Source organism: Coturnix japonica, unplaced genomic scaffold (assembly GCF_054131305.1).
Source record: "Coturnix japonica strain WE unplaced genomic scaffold, WE-NBRP24 Scf039, whole genome shotgun sequence".
NCBI classification, from domain to species: Eukaryota; Metazoa; Chordata; class Aves; order Galliformes; family Phasianidae; genus Coturnix; species Coturnix japonica.
The window spans coordinates 1641149-1654070 of record NW_028188942.1 but is presented as its reverse complement, the minus strand read 5'-3'; the positions used below and the strand labels follow the sequence as shown (position 1 = coordinate 1654070).

Below are 12922 nucleotides of genomic sequence, written 5' to 3'. Positions count from 1 at the left end.
GGCCATTCTATGATTCTGTGATTACACTCGCTGTCAGAAATAACAGCAGCTGTACAGAAGCTGGATATATTTTGGGACAGTTCTTGTAACCAGCTGATTTTAAGACCTTGCCCGAGTCAAGAGTCTAAATTGAGTGTCAGAAGAAAGCTGGTAAAGTGGCTATTGCTCATTCTTTTTCATTTGCTGATTCTTTCATTCGGGTTCCTTTTCCAAAGGAGATTCTGGTGATGGAAGCAATTGAAGAAAGAACAAAAGCAGCTCTTGCCAAGAGTGCTTGAAGTCCCTGTGGAGAGAAGCAAAGAACTTGGGCTTCCTCTGGGATGCTCCCCACCATGTCTCAGGAAGGAGACAACTGCTGTTCCACTTTCTGCTCTGTGTGTGGAAAGGTACGTCTGGGTTTCTTCTGCTTGTTTATTCTTTCTTTTTCAGGCTTTGAAGGAGAAGGGGTGGAGCAACGGGAGACTCACTGGTCGTTTGTTACCTCAAGAACAGGATGGATTCTGCATTGACTGTGAAAAACCTGGGCTAGTAGCATGGGCATGTTTCAGGCTGGACTTTTCCTTCTTGGTTTCCTTTTGGCTACAGGGAGACAGCTGTCTAAAGGTGTGTTTTCATACCCACTCTCCAAAACCATGTTTCATTGTTGCAGGTGGTTCAGTGTGCTCTTGCAGGGTAGATGCTGTAGTTTGCTGTAGAATCTGAATGGTTTCTGTTGTTACGGGAGGACTGGGAGGAGGTAGTGAGAAGAGAATTCAATGCCTTAGGTGTATCTTAGTGAGAAATGTTGGCATGAGGTGCTGAAAGTCTTGAGTTGTCAAAGGCCAGTGAGGCTCAGACTCCTTAACCTGCTGGAGCAGGGTGGAAGCAAGGAGTGGGCACTGCCGTCCCACAAGCTGCACTTGGTTCTGGTCTGCCAGGTCTGTGCTGGCCTGGATTTCTTCTGAGAAGTTTGTTGGAGCTGCTTGGAGTAGTGAGGGGTGGGGAGGAAGTGCTGCTCAAGAGCTAAGGCTCTGCATGATCATCTTGGATGGTTTTAACCATGATATCTGAAGACATAGTTTCCATCAGAATGATCCCAACATTGTGCGAGTGTCTCAGATGTATGAGAGCACCCGCCTCCTCCAGCTGAGCCATAGGAAAGCTAACTGTGCCCAGTAATTACAGCTTCTGCAGATTGAATATGCTTCCAAGTGTTTTCCTTAGTGATCAATCATGTCCCAGCACTGTGATATTCCATCTCTTGCTCAATCTGGAGCATCTCTGCAATCCTTGGGTGCTGGAGGGCACGTGGTGAGTGCGTGGACAGGGTGGCACAAACGCGTGCGTGTGCTGAGGAGTTGGGTTGCACACAGGTGCACACAAAGGGGTGTTTGTGGAAGGTGTAGGCACGTAGGTCTTCCCCGGGATGGTTTGTGCACGTCTGTGAATGCAAAGGAGGGCACACGATGCGGTGTGTGCATGGGGGTGTGCAAAGCAGGCAGGGTGGCACACGGGTGTGTGTGTGCACGTGGATAGGGGAAGGCTGAGGTTACAGGTTGACCTGTGCTGAGGTGAGTGGGGGCTCACGGTGTTGCTCAGTGGTAGATTTGTTCACACTGAGTGCTAACAGGAAACTCGCACACCCTTTTTGTTTCAGCTGTGCCAGTGCTGTGATCCCTTGCTGCTGGGGTGGGTTGTTGGAAGGATGGTGTGCGTGCCAAGCTCCCATCTCTTGCCGGAATCAAGTGTAGAGCAAAAGGGATGTTTGGGCCAGGTGACTGTAAGAAGGCTGGCTGCTTTGGATGGTTGTAGCTGATGGAAACAGGTGCTCTGGGGACCGTTCAGCTTTTAACAGAAGACAGGGGTCCTGCAGCAAGAACGACTAGGTTCTCAAATGGCTTCAGACATGCACACCGAGTACATCCCCGCAGACATTTACCGGTAGGCGGCTCTTGCAGAAGAAGATTCAAGCAGCAGAACCTTTTGCTCAGCTACAGCACACAAATGCTACAAAAGCAGGAACAACCTGCAAGCTCTGGGTCTGTTTGTCTTGCACAGGCATGCACTAACTGCGTTTGATGGTACCCCCCATCCTTGATTTCCTTCCCTGCTTCTTGTCTGATGACGCTGCTGAGCCAGGAACAAGCTGCCCAGTGTGGCAGAGCATGGTGCAGAGCTGTGCTGGGACCTCCTCCCCTTCATCTGCTGCAGATCAGTGCCACACACGTGCCATTGGGATGCTCTGGCACGGGATGTGCCTCCAACCCAAAGCTCCTTCCCACCTCCCAAGGAAAAACAAAGCAACCCAAGCATCTCCAGCAAAGCTGCCCAGCAGACAGCAGGGAATGCAAACAGCTTCTGGCTGCTCCCCTACACTCCCGTCCTAAGTAAGAGACCCTACGAGGACTGGCTGGGAAATCAGTGCATGACACATGTGAGTGTGCACAGGATTGTGCAAAGCAGTGGGGTTCCACGAGTTTGTGTGTGTGTGTATATCTGCTGTTATGAAAGCATGGGAAGACTTACTGAGTCCCAGAGAATTACTTATCCTCAAATGATTTTTCCTGGCCAAATTTAGAGCCTCTCACAGGTAATCGAGACCAACAAGCTGTTGTTGCACAATCAACAGGCACAATCTAAATGATCAGCTGTGGAAAATAAAGCATCATGCGAAGGGTACTAGATAAGTGAGCAGCTTGAGATCTGCACATTTATGTGATGCTCATGGTCTTAGACAATATTTGCCTAGAGAGGTCACATTGAATGAAAGCAAACTCTAAGATGAATGAAAATATGCACAGGAGAAGAAGCCTCTGAGGCTTCTCAAGTGTTATGACCAGAAGACATAAACTCTGTTAAAGCAAACGTTTCTCTCTCTTTTTTGTGTTATTCCAGGCAGGCCTTTATTACCACCTGAACACATGCTGTGGAAGCCCAGCTTATGCAGCACCAGAGCTAATCCAGGGCAAAGCGTCTATTGGCTCAGAGGGATGTAGAGTGTTGTTTGTTTTCCCCTCTTTCCCTTCCCTCTCCACAGAGCATTTCAAGGCAGTGGAGCTCAGGTAGGCTCTCTTGTTTTCCCTTCTGAATTCTGCTAGGTTGCATTGCTTGGTAGCTCTCAGAAGCTGTCAGTGGCCACAGACTAGAAAAGTGCAATTGGTCTCAGTTCACACAGCTGGCTGGTTTGTCTCTGGCTAATCCTGAACTGCCTCAAGCGACTGCTTTGGTGCTCTACAGAACAGCAACTTCAGAGATCTCTTTCTATTACTAAGTGTATGAAAGAGCAATTTGCTCTGTTAATTATCCATCATTTCTGTGCAGTCTGTTTTGTCAGACTTGTCTTTAGCTTCCAAGTTGTATGTGAAGACTTGTTTGCACTGTAATGCACAATGTACTAAAAATTGAGAGATGAAAATGTGAAGAGTTTTTCCAGCTTTGATTTCATGTCTGGAATTTTGGAACCCACTACTTGCAGTTGTTAATCTGTCCAAACTGGTCTGGTTTGGGATGCCCTCGTACTTCTTGAATCGCTGTTAAAGGCGGAGCAATTCCTACAAGTGCCATGGCCCCACTGTTGTTCTAATTCTTGTTTCTTTGTTTTCCACACACTGCTTTTCAAGCCTCCTTTTTCTTTACAGTCAAAGTGAGAATTGCACTGTGAGGTGTCTGAACTTTGTTGTGCCTCTACATAAAGAGAACAGCAGCAAAGCCTGACAGGTGACTGTGCTGACAGCTCTCGTAGCCAGTAACACGTAACTGTGCTAAATCCCTTGTGATGGCTTTGATTTAATTTTTGCCAGTGAAATCCTTGTAAAAGGAACTGCAGCAGTGTGATGAGCTAAGGTGAAGATGCTGGTTTTAGTAGTGCTCTAAGCTGAGTGGAAGGGCAATTGAATGAGGGTTATATGCTTTCTCTGGGACGATAAGGCTTTTTTTCCTGAGGGAAAGAGCCAGCTTTTCATGGGCTATATGTGGGCTTTGGCAAGGGCAGACAATCCAGTCTGTCAGGAAGCCATTTGAGGTGCTTCAGGTTTGTAAGCTTGTCTTTTTGTTTTTCAGGCGGATATTTGGAGCATGGGTGTACTGCTGTATGCTCTGCTGTGTGGGTTTTCCCTTTGGATGACGACAATATGATGGCACTCTACAGGAGGATACCAGTGGATATCAGTGGTGCTAGAATACACTGAGAAGGGAAATAGCTGAGCTTGACAAGAGGCCTTGCTTTTCAGATGGCAGAACATGCTGAGCTGTGGGTAGAAAGGCCTGTCTGCTGAATATTGTCCCTGTTTTTGCTGCTTTGTCTACCAGTATTTTGTGGATTTGGTTCTACACTTGGTTGGCCTATGTGGCACTGTAGCCTAATTCTGTACCATGATAGCATACAGAATTTAAGGAGAAGTATTTTCTTGCCAATGGTCTGGATTTTTTGTATCTGGTTCTTCAACTGGCTGCTCCCTATACTATCTGTAGTAAAAATACAGACACATCATTTGATTTCCCTGAAATGAATGTTCCTAAATGCCAGCTCTTCTCATGTCTACAAAGATCAAAGTTCTGCATTTGCTATTAGCATTTCCTCTTCCAGAATCAGGAGGAAATGTAGGACCCCACAGATTGCCTTCAGAATCCAACAGTTAGTTCTGAAACTTGGTCCATTTGTAAGCAGGACTTTGTCCATCTCTGCAGGACAGCAGAAAACCCTTTGTGCTAATCATGATGCCAAGAAGCAGAATGCGGCAAATGGCAGATGATCCAACTGCTTCAGGTGTTCATTGCCTTAAAACTGTGAATAGTTTTGGACTGAGAGTTTGTAAGCAGAACGGAGCTCTTAAAGCTGTCAGAGATTATTCCTGCTTGTTCAATTCTATCTGCCTAACATACACAAGGATCTCAGAAATGCATTGCTTGAACTGGTGGAACTTGTTGAAGTGAACTGGGATGAGCAAGTTTTAGAACTTAGAACGCAGTAAAAAATGGATAATCTCATGGGTATTAAGGTACAGGCTTACTATTTCTGCACTGAATTTGTTTTTATATTACATGGCTGTGATCTAAACGTTGCTTGAAATGCCGTCACCTAGGCACTGTTGTGTAACTGAATTTCACACATTATAGATCCTGAAATATTCTGTAATCTAAAACTCTGACTTGTTTTAAGTCTGCTGCTTGAGTCTAATCAGGGTCATAGTGTCTGTGTGAAGTGGAGTAGAGATGGGACTAATAAAGGTCAGCTGGTATTAGGGGTATACTACAGGCCACCTGATCAAGGGGAGGCTGCTGATGAGGCTTTCTTGCTCCAGATGCGTGAGGCGTCTGGCTCACGGGCTCTTGTCCTGGTGGGGGACTTCAACCATCCTGACATCTGTTGGGAAAACCACACGGCGAGCTGCAAGAGCTCCAGAAGGCTCTTGGAATCCATTGATGATAGCTTTCTGGTTCAGGTATTGGACAGACCGACCAGAGGTCAAGCGTTGCTGGACCTGCTGCTCACCAACGCTGAGGAGATCATCAAAGGCGTCAAGGTTGGAGGCTGCCTGGGCTCCAGCGATCATGCCCTGGTTGAGTTTGTGATCTCAAGCGATGTGGGCCTGGCAAAGAGCAGGACCAGGATGCTCAACTTTAGAAGAGCAGACTTCAAGCTACTCAATGGAATGCTGGCCAAGATCCCCTGGCGCGCTGCCCTCAAAGATAAGGACGTTGAGGAGAGCTGGCTACTGTTCAAGGATGCCCTCCTGGCAGCACAAGAGGTCTCCATTCCCCTGATTAAGAAAGTGGGCAGGAGAGGTAGAAAACCGGCATGGCTCAGCAAGGACCTGCTAAGAGAACTGAGGGTGAAGAAAGGGGTGTACAAGCTCTGGAAACAAGGCTGTGTCACCCGGGAAGAATACAGGGATGCCGTCCGAACTTGCAGATGTGGGATCAGGAAAGCCAAGGCGCAGGCAGAACTGAACTTGGCGAGGGATGTGAAAAACAACAAGAAAACCTTCTACAGGTACATTGGCCAGAAGAGACAGGCCAAAATGGACGTGCCTACTCTGGTAAATTTAAAAGGAGAAATGGCTTCAACAGATGAAGAGAAAGCTGAGGTGCTGAATGAGTTCTTCACCTCGGTCTTCACTGGTGGCCAGGATTCTAGTCTTTTTCACGTCCCTAAGTCTTGCACCCCCATACCTCCATGTGGGGACCAAGGAGGTAAATCCCTCCCCACTGTAAGGGTAGAGCAAGTCCGAGAGTGCCTCCTTAGACTGAATGAGTATAAGTCTATGGGGCCAGATGGCGTGCATCCCAGGGTCCTGAAGGAGCTGGCTGAGGTGGTTGCTGAGCCGCTCTCCATCATATTTGAGAAGTCGTGGCTGTCAGGTGAGGTCCCGGATGATTGGAGGAAGGGTCACGTCACTCCCATTTACAAGAAGGGGAGTAGGGACGACCCGGGTAACTACAGGCCGGTGAGTCTCACCTCTGTGCCTGGGAAGATTATGGAACAGATCCTCCTGGACAACATGCTTGATCACATAAAGAACAAGCATGTGATCCGAGACAGCCAGCATGGCTTCACCAGGGGAAGGTCATGCTTAACTAATCTTGTGGCCTTCTATGATGGAGTGACGGCGTTGGTGGATGAAGGGAAGGCGACCGATGTCATTTACCTGGACCTGAGCAAGGCCTTTGACATGGTCCCCCATCACATCCTCATCTCCAAATTGGAGGGAGGTGGATTTGATGGGTGGACAACTAGATGGATAAGCAATTGGTTGAAAGGCCGCAGACAGAGGGTGGTGGTCAATGGCTCTATGTCCAGGTGGAGGCCGGTAACGAGCGGCGTCCCTCAAGGGTCTGTCTTGGGACCGGTGCTCTTTAACATCTTTATTAATGACATCGATGAGGGAATGGAGTGCACCCTCAGCAAGTTTGCTGATGACACCAAGCTGAGTGGTGCAGTCGATACGGTGGAGGGAACAGATGCCATTCAGAGGGACCTTGACAGGCTGGAAAGCTGGGCTCGGGTGAACCTAATGAGGTTCAACACGGCAAAGTGCAAGGTTTTGCACTTGGGCCGGAAGAACCCCAGGCACCTGTACAGGCTGGGAGGAGTTGTCCTTGAGAGCAGCTCGGCTGAAAAAGACCTAGGGGTCCTGATAGATGAGAAACTTAACATGAGCCAGCAGTGCGCTCTGGCAGCCCGGAAAGCAAATGGGATCCTGGGCTCCATCAGGAGAGGGGTGGTCAGCAGGGATAGGGAGGTGATCGTCCCTCTCTACTCTGCTCTTGTGAGGCCCCATCTGGAGTACTGTGTCCAGGTGTGGAGCCCTCAGTACAAAAAAGATATGGAGATTTTGGAAAGGGTCCAGAGGAGGGCCACAAAGATGATCAGGGGGCTGGAGCACCTCCCCTATGAGGACAGGCTGAGGGAGTTGGGTTTGTTCAGCCTGGAGAAGAGAAGGTTGCGAGGTGACCTCATTGCAGCCTTTCAATACCTGAAGGGAACTTACTCCCAGGAGGGGAGTAAACTCTTCGAAAGGGCTGATAATAGCAGGACTAGGGGAAATGGTTTTAAGTTGAAGGAGGGAAGATTTAGGTTGGATGTTAGGGGAAAGTTCTTTACTAGAAGGGTGGTTAGGTCCTGGAACAGGCTGCCCAGTGAGGTTGTGGATGCCCCGTCCTTGGAGGTGTTCAAGACCAGGTTGGACGGGGCCCTGGGCAACCTGATCTAGTAAATGTGTATGTTTGGTGGCCCTGCTAGGCAGGGGGGTTGGAACTACATGATCCTTGAGGTCCCTTCCAACCCGGGTAATTCTGTGATTCTGTGATTCTGTGATTCTGTGAAGTGGAGTGTGTGGGGAGATTGTTGCTGCAGATCCTGGGAAGTTGCTGGGTATTTGCAGACAATGGCTGCTGTTGGTCACTGGGTACCACTGTTGCTCTGAAGAACAGCTGTGCTGTGCATGCAGCACAGCATGCTGTGCACGCCATGGAACTAGGAATCAAGAAGAGATAGAAGCGTCACTTCTGCTCTAGTAAAAGGTCTCATCTGCTGACAGGCTTTTGTACTTGAATTCAGAACTCAGGACCTGTTGCCACAGAGGGACTAGTTGCTGAAGTTGGATGACTCTTTCTGTTTACTCCTTGTAATATGTAGCCATAACACTATTTAAAAAAGAATCTGAAATCATGGCTAATTATTGACTGCTGCACAGCAGAACACTACCACGGTGAGATTGGGCTGTGAGATGACTTGAAAGCTGTTTCCTCAGTATAGGTCTTATTCTTGCAGCTGGGACACCTTGATGAAGACTGTGTAACAGCTTTCTGTGTTTCACAACAAGAGAAGAGAGAGTAGATCAGCATTAACATCAGAGGTAATAAACGTATGTCAGTAATTCTCTGTATTTAAGCCCACTCCTACAGTAAATAACCTTACTGTATTAACAGACTCTAACACTCACTTATTCTCAAACATGAAATATTTCACACCTTTCAGAGGTAAGTTACCACTGCAGAACTTCACAGTCTACCTAATAACTGCATTTCTGAAGTTCACATTTATTCCTTTTTTCTCCTTTAATTGTGTTTTCTCAGCCTTTTTGTTATTTTTTTACCATGCTGAAATCCTTATGAATCTCTGGAAGTCCAGGCAGACTCAAAACAGAAACTGATGGATGAACAGCAGACGTCACATGCTGGCTTAACTCCCTGCTTTGAAATGATTCACTGATAGGTGGAAAATATCAACACATCAGGTAACACAACCAAGCAAATTTGGGGAATTACAGTTCACAAATACTTCAGGAAATAAATTAATTCCAGTAACTTTAGAAAAGAAATGAGAAAAGCTGAACTGAGTGCTTCTAGAGATGCTGTATAAATGTCAATAATGACATTCCAAGCTGTAGAAGAGATTTAAAACATGATGGGTACTCTGGCTTTAACCTGAATCTGAAAGTTGTCTCTTGAAATTGAGTTGTCTTTCTGTTAAATAGAAAGTGGTAGAATTTGAAGGATTGTTAAGATTTCCATATAACCTTAGTAAGACTAGATGTAAAATGTAAGTTTTATCTAGGCAAGATCAATTGTGGAGTCACTGTTACTTCTTTTTTAGGTACAGGGAATAAAGAGAACGATCGACCTACAAGGGGAAAAAGTTCTTTAGTTCAAGTCTGTGATATTATCACAGTCTTAATTCAAAGGACTTCTAATGCCTGATAAGTAATTCAAGCTTATTATACTACACTGAGTCTGTCAAGCATTGTACCCACGGTTCTCATAGTAGTCAAAAAGCTGCTGAAAGTCCAGCTGAATGTCGATGCTCCTTGGAGCTGGGCTGAAACTTGCCCCCAGAAATGGGAGTCCAGCTGAAATGCTGTGCAAACTGAATTAGTAGGAGCTTTGCCATTCACTTCAGTAGAGAGATTCTGGCACCAGCTTTAGATTTCACTTCCAGCAATTGTACAATACACTAACTTTCAAGCAAAAATGAGAATAGTCTGCTTCTTTATCTCAGACATATTGTGTGAATCAGCTGAGGCCTGAAACTACCCTAATGTGATCAGATGTGAAGGTTGCACATCAAGGGGAAAATATGGCAGACATGCAGAAATTTTCTTTGTACTGACAATGTTTCTGAAGAGATCTACATCCTCTTGTTTTCTAGCAGAATTACGACCAGTTGTGGCAACCTATCTCTTGCTTCAGTCTAAGAAGGCTCGTGGCAAGCACATTCCCTTGAGAATTCCATCCCAAACAGGACGTGCCAGTACCACACAGTCAGGAAGCCTGGGGGTAAGTTTTAGAGTTCAGCACAAGGTTCAGGTCAAAATGCCTCTGTGTGCTGAAGCTCTGCCCGGGTAAACAGTCTGGTGGCCTAAACATCGGTGAGGGAGCATGTGTGCAACCGGTCTTGGTCATCAAATCTTGTTCTATGATAAGGCCACCGACTCAGTGTATGAAGGAAAAGGATGTAATCTTTCTAGATTTCAGGGAGGCCTTTGATCCTGTCCCTTTGGCTGCATGTTCCCAACCTTCCATCAGGAAGCCAGGAGTACTGTTCTGTGTCATGAAAAGGCAGCCAGTGGTTTGACTATCACATGTTTATGTGTTTTGATGTTTCACAGTGGGTCTTAAGCAAAAGGAACTCAGGTTTTGGTTGCCTGCAGGACAGATGTTCTTTTGGGTTCAATATGTTTGCATAGTGACTTGCAACCATGGGACTGGTGTTCAAGGACCCTTTTTGTTCCTTCAGTTCCTCGGTTCTTTCTTGCCTAGATTTGACACTTTGTTTCAACAGAAGAGCTGATATTGGCTTTGGGAGCACTAAGCAGCTGTTTATGTGGCTTAGAGGAAGACTGTCTGTCTTCTACCCTGTGGGCATGGAACAGCCACAATTCCCCCTGGAACAACATCAATGACCCACACCACTAATTGGATTCTCCTTTTTAATGTAGTGGTAGTGAGGTGAAAATGTGGCTGTGGAATATTTTTGACTAAGGAACTTCTATATAGATTTTGTTCATCTTTGCATGCCTCATCACCTGATCTGTGTCAGTGAGCAGAAGCTGAAAGCAGGCATGGGATGTTCTGAAGAGCAGAGAAAGAGATAGGGAGGAAGGTGATTAAGACAATCCCCTCTGCTGCTGTGTGTCCCAGAACTGCCCAGTTCTGTGGCAAAGTGTTGTACAAGATGAAGAGGCCAAGAGATTGGGAGTAGAATGAATAGAAAATATGCCTTACTTAGGCCATACTCAGCATATTAATACTTCTCAGTTAGAAGTGAAAGATAAGGAGGTAGAAGCCTGCAAGTTGTGTCCTTTTTTACAGCTGCTCTTTTCTTATGGGAGGATGAAGTGAAGAAGATTGGCCTATTCTACAAGCTGTTCCAACCTTTACTCTTGATTTGCTGTTGCAGCTGCTGTAGCATCCCCAGCATAGACCAGAAAAGACCTTCTTGCCTCCAGAGATCCAAGTTTGTCCTCTGCTGGCCACTTGAGAGCTCAGGGACTATGATGGGTTCTTTTCTGGTGTTTGCTCTTCACTGTCATCACCCAGTTTCTATCTCTTCCTAAAGCAGTTGGTAGGTTGTGTTCAGAGCCTCAGCTCTTCCTGACTCTGCTAAGCATGTCAGAGCTGATGAGGAGGATGTAGAATGGGGTTTGTGTCCCTTCAGACACCCACACTGGAGAAATCTGCAGCTGGCATGCACCCCACCAGCTCCCTTTGGCTGTTACTGCATGGGAGTGGTTGCTAGCAGGTCATGTCAACAGGTTGAATGTGTCACATTCCCAGATGTCTGATTCCATTGGCTGTGTCTCCAGTGACATGAAATACAACTGTGGCTGCTGGGGTTCTTCCATCTGTACAGATTTTTAATGGTAGTCAGGCAAATTAGACTCTGATGCTAAAAAACAGAACAATAAAAGCAGCAACAAGAGACAATCCCAACCAACCGACAATAGCAGCAAAAAACCACCACACATCTCATTAGGTAGAAGATTAGAGACACTGGAAGGTAGTCTTTAAGTCTCTTTAAGGCGCTGTTCTTACATTGCAGAAATAGAATGATAATATAATTCCATGCTGATAATATCTCCAGATTTCTATCTTTTGGATTTCTTTCAGCCTGCCATGATCCCCGAGTGTGTCTGTTCATGGGGTTTTTCATTTGGTTTTGTAGAACACGTTTGTTAACTTCTGCATTCTCATAGTTCTTTTCTTTCCTCTGCATCTTAGAAATACCAGTGAAGTTCACCAAGAAGCTCGAAGCTGTTAATGCTGAGATTGGAGGCAGTGTCACTTTAAGCTGTGAAGTGAGCCATGCCAAAGGGAAGGTGGTGTGGCGCAGGAATGCAGTTGAGATCAAACCCAGCAAACGTTTCCAGATTGATGAGGAAGGGGTCAGAAGAACCCTGACAATAAGAGGGATCCGGGCTGAGGATGAGGGAGAGTACTTGTGTGAGTCCAGAGATGACAAGAGCAGCATTAGCATCACCCCCAAAGGTATGTCTCTGGAAATGGAGGCTGACAGTGTGGAAGGATCCTTGGGTTTCCTCATCAGCCATTACAACACTGCAAAGCTGAGTTCATTTGTGTGTTTATGCTGTTCTTTGTGTTAACAACCAAGTACAAAACCTGTCTTTCTCTCTAAATAACTGTGGAACAACTGCTTCTGAAGAGCACAGCTGTTAAGTGGGCAAATCAGCCTTCAAGGCTGGAATTAAGCATCCCAAATGTAAGATGGGATTTATTTTACCCCTTCTTTGCCTCTTTTCTTCTTGCATCTTTGTAGATACAACCTACAGGCAGGGGATGTGAGTGTGAGTTATGGTGATCACTTCCTGCGAGTCATAAAATCTGATGCTTCCAATGAAATCATTGACTCTGTTGGTTCTTTGAAGGTGCTCATATATAATATGATAGCAGGCTTTGAGTATATAAAAGGCTCTTATAAAGTGGAAGCAAACAATCTGTTCTCTGTGCAGAAATAAGGGACTTCAATTGCAATGACAAAGATGCAAGTTCTACAACAGAAAAGCTTTTTAATGGCTGGATGACTGGATAAGTCATTTGGAGGGGCTTTGAAGCCTTCACTGTGGGATTCAGAAAAGGTTAGTGAACTATCTGGGACACAAAGAGCTGAGCATGTCCTGGAGCAATGGAGAAGGGCTGGATGATTTTTGCGGGTATTTTCAGCCATAGAATTTTGTGTTCGGGTGGTGTCAGTACATTCTTTCGTACCACATGGACGGGTTGGTTTGTTGCATTGGTTCAGACTTTTGTACTAGGAGCTCAGCAGTGGTTAAAGCTCACACTTCTGCAAAGTAAACAAGCTCCTGCAATTCGTCTCTACTCTGTTTTAGCTGTGGATTAGCTTGACAGTTCCCTTCCATAAGCTTTATGGTTCCCTTCTGTAAGTCTACTTACATAGAGTGAGTTGCTTAACTTTAAGTCTTGC

General features: G+C 46.1%; 1 long non-coding RNA gene across 2 annotated transcripts; it reads left to right on the top strand.

Annotated features, from left to right (window-relative positions):
- Window positions 1-7900: 7900 nt before the first annotated feature.
- LOC146753172 (uncharacterized) lies at window positions 7901-10037 on the top strand. 2 transcript variants are annotated; one of them, XR_014940209.1, is made up of 4 exons: window positions 7901-8336; window positions 8612-8717; window positions 9077-9183; window positions 9632-10037. It is a non-coding gene; the product is annotated as an uncharacterized LOC146753172 (long non-coding RNA). The 2 variants fall into 2 exon arrangements; XR_014940208.1 differs by having other exon boundaries at window positions 8557-8717.
- Window positions 10038-12922: the final 2885 nt, after the last annotated feature.